General features: G+C 53.9%; 1 protein-coding gene and 1 long non-coding RNA gene across 3 annotated transcripts in view; both read right to left on the reverse strand.

Annotated features, from left to right (window-relative positions):
- The window catches only part of LOC113642617 (N-acetyllactosaminide beta-1,3-N-acetylglucosaminyltransferase 3-like), an 82,778-nt gene that overhangs the window by 59,611 nt on the left and 17,167 nt on the right, over positions 1-6,000 (reverse strand). The gene's annotated exons all lie outside the window — the stretch shown is intronic.
- Positions 5,890-6,000, reverse strand: part of LOC113642625 — a 704-nt gene continuing 593 nt past the window's right edge. The window contains exon 3 of the long non-coding RNA XR_003440615.2: positions 5,890-5,984. This is a non-coding gene — a long non-coding RNA (uncharacterized LOC113642625). The remainder of the gene's footprint in view (positions 5,985-6,000) is intronic.

The following is a 6,000-nucleotide window of genomic DNA, read 5'->3' on the forward strand; positions in this document are numbered from 1 at the left end:
ATTACTCGCCAGTAAGTCCATATAAGGGCATCTACGTCACGCTGCTCCAGCTTTCTTTGTCTTCAGGAAGCGCTCTGTGTATGTGTGTCGTTTGTCTGTCTGTCAAGTGCAGGGAAAGAAAAAAAATAGGGAAAGACTAGGCAAAATGTTGCAGTCTAAGCACTTTAAGAGATGCGTGCATCCTTGCCCCCGCTTTATCACGGCGGACGACGCGCATTCTCTTTGTGTGGTGCGGCGGCTTCAATCATGGGGTTCCCAGGTTGAGTTAGCGGAGGCGGAGCAAGAGACAGGTGTTCCCCTTTCTCTTGCCCTCTCCCCTGACTCCGATCGCTCGGTTTCGCGTTCGGGAGCTCGCGCTGCGATTTCTCCCAACCCGGAAGAGAGCATGCTGCTTTCCGCGTCCGGCTCTGAGGAGCTCGATGTCGAAGGGGAGGGGCTTTCCACCTCAGAACGGCCGACGCAATCAGTCGCGTTCGAGGAGCTCCTCGAGGTAATAACTCGGGCTGTTGAGAAGCTGAATTTAGATTGGCCTGAGGAGGTAGTTGGTGTCGCCCATTCTAAGCTGGACGACCGCTTTCTCACTTCAGGCCGTCAGCCACCTGCACGCAGGCGTCTGCCATTTCTTCCAGACTTCCATACTGAGGTATCGAGGTCTTGGAAAAATCCCTTTTCGGCGCGTGTATTTTCTCCAGCCATGTCAGACTATTCAGCCATTAATGGGCTTGAAAACCATGGGTATAGGACGATGCCGAGGGTTGAAGAGACGCTAGCCAGTTATCTCTCCCCTGCATCGCCCACATGGAGAAAACCTGCCCTTCCATCCAAGCCATGTAGGACCACTTCGGCCATTTTGGGTAAGGCCTATGAGGCAGCGGGTCAAGCGGGTGCAGCGCTGCACACCATGGCGGTCTTGCAGGCCTACCAGGCTGATCTGCTAGCAGAGCTTGATGGCGGTGAAGGGCTGGGACCTCAGGCGGTGTCCGAGCTCCGCCGCGCCACTGATCTCGCGCTCCGTGCCACGAAGCAGACGGCCCGCTCTATAAGCCGTACTATGGCTGCGCTGGTTGCCATGGAGAGGCACTTGTGGCTTAATTTGATGGGCATAAGGGAGAAGGATAAGTCCTTTCTCCTGGTCGTCGACAGGCATCAGGAGGTGAAACGCCAGTCAGCGGTGTTCAAGGAGTTTCTCCCTCGCCGCGGGGAGCAGCCTGGGCCATCATCTAGCCGCCCCCCCCTTCTAGCTCACTCAGGGCAGTGAGAAGAGCTAGTGTGGCGGCCCGAGCCCCCCCGTCTAAAACTAGGGAGGCCGGTTCACATGCCCGGACCCGGACCCGTCCGGTGAGAGAGGACCTTAGGTCTGTCCTCTCAGCCAAGCGGGCCACGAAGGAGTCCTGATGCCCGAGGGCAGGGGCTCCTGGGAGCGCCCTATTCAGAGACGCTCGCCCTACTGCCAGCCCCGCCGCCTTTGTCATTTCGGGGGGCAGTGGGGCCTGTGTCGGCTCCCCTTTCTTGTGCGGATCTTCCCGGGTTCGCGCCCGCCGGTGCGCTGTTTCAGGGCGCCCGGGAGGTCTGCACAAGTTTGACGCCACTGTCAGGCAGCCTGGCAGCGTGGAAACTTCTGCCAGGGGTGTCTCAGTCGGTCCTGAATACTGTGGAAAGGGGGTACAGGATCCAGTTTTCCTCCCGTCCTCCGTGTTTCCAGGGTGTGTTGCCCACAAATGTGGGCAGGCACCAGGCGGCGTTCCTCCGGGAGGAACTCCTCTCACTTCTGGAGAAAGGGGCCATAGAGCATGTTCCCCTCCCAGAGCGGGACTCCGGCTTTTACAGCCGATATTTTGTTGTTCCGAAGAAGGACGGGGGGCTGCGTCCGATTCTGGACCTGCGGGCTCTGAACTGTACTCTGAAGACTTACAAGTTCAAGATGCTCACGCTCAAGATGATCGTGTCCCAGATCAGATCCGAGGACTGGTTTGTCACGATCGACCTCAAGGATGCTTATTTCCACATAAGCATTCTGCCGGAGCACAGGAAGTTCCTCAGGTTCGCTTTCGGGGGCGAAGCGTATCAGTATCGTGTCCTTCCTTTTGGCCTAGCCCTTTCACCACGCACGTTCACGAAGTGCATAGATTCTGCCCTGGCACCATTGCGTCTCCAGGGCATCCGTGTACTGAACTACCTGGACGACTGGCTCATTCTTGCCCAGTCTGAGGCTATGGCAGCCAGGCATCGAGATGCTGTGCTTGCCCACATGAGGTCCTTAGGACTCAGGCTGAACCCAGGAAAGTGTGTGCTTTCTCCTTCTCAGAGAACCACCTTTCTGGGGGTGGTTTGGGACTCCACCACGATGCGGGCACATCTGTCTCCCACCCGGGTGGCCTCCATCTTGTCAGCGGTGAAAGCTATTCGGCTAGGTCGCAGCCTCTCTGTTGCCGAGGCACAGAGGGTGCTCGGACTCATGTCAGCAGCAGCCAACGTTATTCCTTTGGGTCTGCTTCACATGAGGCCATTCCAGCTCTGGCTCAAGGGGGCGGGCTTTCATCCTTGCAGGCATCCCCTCAGGGTTATACGGGTTACGCGCCGTGGGCTTCGTACCCTCCTTATGTGGAAAAGACCCCGGTTCTTGGCCTTGGGTCCCATTCTAGGGGCGTGTCACCGTCGCAGGACTCTTTCGACGGACGCCTCGCTTTCGGGCTGGGGCGCAGCCTTAGATGGCCGCCCGGCCCAGGGTCTATTTCTCCCGCACCTGGAGGGCTGTCATGTCCTAGTGCAAACAGACAGCACCGCGGTGGTGTCCTATATCAACCATCAGGGCGGTCTGCGTTCACGCCCCCTATTCAGGTTGGCGTGGCAGATTCTGCTCTGGGCAGAGACCAGGTTTCTTTCGCTAAGAGCGTTTTTTATCCCAGGGCGTGTAAATCGGGAGGCAGACTTCCTGTCGAGGCAGGTGCTGAGGCCCGGGGAGTGGCGTCTTCACCCTCACGTGGTGGAGCGAATCTGGCAGATTTTCGGCCGGGCGGAAGTGGATTTGTTCGCCTCAGAGGAGTCGACCCACTGTCCGCTGTGGTTCTCCCTCTCTCACCCGGCCCCGTTGGGCCTGGATGCCCTGGTATGGACGTGGCCGAGGCTCCGTCTGTACGCCTTTCCCCTGGTAGCTCTGCTCCCGCAAGTCCTAGCCAGAGTGCGCCACGACCGGGTCAACCTTCTCCTAGTTGCCCCCCGTTGGCCCTCTCGGGTTTGGTTCACGGACCTAGTCTCCCTCCTGTACGGCACTCCATGGGAGGTTCCCGTCAGGAGGGATCTCCTCTCTCAGGTGCAGGGGGCAATTCTTCACCCCCGTCCCGAGATGTGGAAGCTTTGGGTCTGGCCCCTGAGGGGGACCAGCTCCTAGACGCAGGCCTCTCAACTGAGGTGACAGAGACTCTGCTGAATGCTAGGGCTCCCTCCACTAGGAAACTTTATTCTCTGAAGTGGAGGCTTTTCCGCCTCTGGTGTGACGAGCACTCTCAGGATCCAGTTCACTGCCCGGTTGGTACAGTGCTGGAGTTCCTGCAGTCTTGCTTTTCTCAGGGCCTGTCCCCGTCTACTCTAAAGGTGTACGTGGCCGCAGTTGCCGCGAACCACGAACCTGTCCTTGGGGCCTCCTTGGGTAGGCACCCTTTGGTCTCTCGCTTTCTGCGTGGTGTCAGGCGGCTGAGGCCTTCCTCTAGGCCACGCCTTCCTTCCTGGGACCTCTCCGTGGTCCTGGAGGGGCTGCTGGAAGCCCCCTTTGAGCCCTTGGAGTCAGCCTCTGAGAAGTTTCTGACCCTGAAGTCGGCTCTGCTTCTTGCCTTGTCCTCTCTCAGGAGAGTCGGGGATTTGCAGGCTTTGTTGATCGCCCCCGCCTGCCTAGAGTTTGCCCCCGGTATGTCCAAGGCTATCCTGCACCCCAGGCCAGGATATGTCCCTAAGGTGCCCAGGATGGCGGGATGTCCAATCATCCTGCAAGCCTACTGTCCCCCGCCCCATGAGTCGGCGGAGCAGGAGAGGCTGCACTTGCTTTGCCCGGTAAGGGCCCTGAGGACTTACGTCCACCGCTCTAGCTCGTGGCGTAACTCCTCTGCCCTTTTTGTCTGTTTTGGGGGCCGGAATAGGGGTAATCCAGTTTCCAAACAGCGCCTGGCGCACTGGGTGGTGGAGGCCATTACTCAGGCCTATGAGGTGCGCGGTCATGCCTCACCTCTTGGCATCAGGGCCCACTCCACTAGGGGTATCGCCTCATCCAGTGCCTTGGCCAGGGGTGTCCCCATTGAAGATATTTGTGCTGCGGCAGGATGGTCCTCTCCGCACACCTTTATCAGATTCTATGACCTGGACTTGGACCCCACTCTGGCGCAGTCATCGACTGGTGTGTGGCGGCGTGTGTATTGGCATTCCCATAGCGTCAGCACTGACGCAGCGTCGAGTTCCCTCGAAAGGGAACTACACCAGGTTACGTATGTAACCCAGTTCCCTGAGAGGGGAACGAGACGCTGCGTTGCTGGCCACGCCCCAGGCATCCGTTCACGCTTCCTTCAGACAAAGAGAGCTGGAGCAGCGTGACGTAGATGCCCTTATATGGACTTACTGGCGAGTAATTACTCCATCACGTGTCCTTTCCGAGCCATTAAATGGCGTGTGTGCACCCAGAGCTTCAGACACAACTTCCTCAAAAAAGCATTCCCATAGCGTCAGCACTGACGCAGCGTCTCGTTCCCCTCTTAGGGAACCGGGTTACATATGTAACCTGGTGTAGATTCCTGGCGAATGCGTTGTGAATTGTGTCACCCAGGGGCGGTTCTAGCCCTTTATTAGGGTGGCTTCAGCCCCCTGTCTGTAATCTCAGCCACCCTAAAACTATAAGGATCATTTTTACTTTCATAAATAAACAATAAAAATGATGTTAAAATGCAGGACATGTCGTCGATGGGAAAGAAAATTATTTATCAGTTTGATCCAAGAGCGATTTTTTTTTTTACTTTGCTTTTATCCCATACTTTTACACGCGTGTCTTGTAGTGTTTCAAAAGTGCGTCTTCAGCTGTCTGCTTTATTAGAACGGAGAAGCACAGGTACGTGCAGCGTGCACGCGCAGTCAGAGCTGGAGGCGTTTATATATAACGTTAATCGGCGGAAAGACGGCAACCAAAAGAAGTGAAATTTCACTATTCTTATTACCAGAGTTGTCATATAATATATAATATAGAACTCTTCTTGTTTTAAATTCTCACTGAGGGCTAAAACCCCCTAAAGATGAAACCCTAGAACTGCCCCTGGTGTCAACCCAAAAAACACCAAGTGCTTAATTTAATTAACATTAATTTTGTCATTTGTAAAACATCACAATAATTTTGAGTTGTTTTGAAGCACAGAGCTGGAATCTCCCTACAGTTTGGGATATGGCCTTGGTGATACACTTGGTATACATTATGTTTCCAAAAGTATTGGGTCACCTGACCTTTCCTGCTATATGTGGTTGTTTTCTGATCTCATCCCTACTGACCCACATGGAAAGAACCTATATAAACATACATGTTTCAATATAGGTTTTTGATATATGTGACATATATAAAATTGGCCATTTTCCTACATTATATGTACATATATGCGTGCATACATATACATATATAGGTACATATATGCACGTATATTACGCACCTATATAATAGTGAAATCCATAGCTGCTAGGCAACATAAAAGTCCAAAATGTAGAAATGTACATTATTTATTTACTTCAGATGGGGTCAAAAAAACCTGCTAGGCACCATAAATAAAAGTCCAAAATATAGAAATATACTGTACATTATGTATTTACAAGAACAATCAAATAGTACAAGAACGAAATAAGACAAAAAAACTGAACAGAAAAAAAAAATTATCTTTTTGCTCTTCTCAGCTCCGTGAGCTTCGAATTAATAGATGTGCCTATCTGCCCTCGGCTGGCTGCCGGCCACTTCTTCAACGTAGCATCTAGAGAAGACAAAAT

This window comes from Tachysurus fulvidraco, chromosome 14 (genome assembly GCF_022655615.1).
Source record: "Tachysurus fulvidraco isolate hzauxx_2018 chromosome 14, HZAU_PFXX_2.0, whole genome shotgun sequence".
NCBI classification, from domain to species: domain Eukaryota; kingdom Metazoa; phylum Chordata; class Actinopteri; order Siluriformes; family Bagridae; genus Tachysurus; species Tachysurus fulvidraco.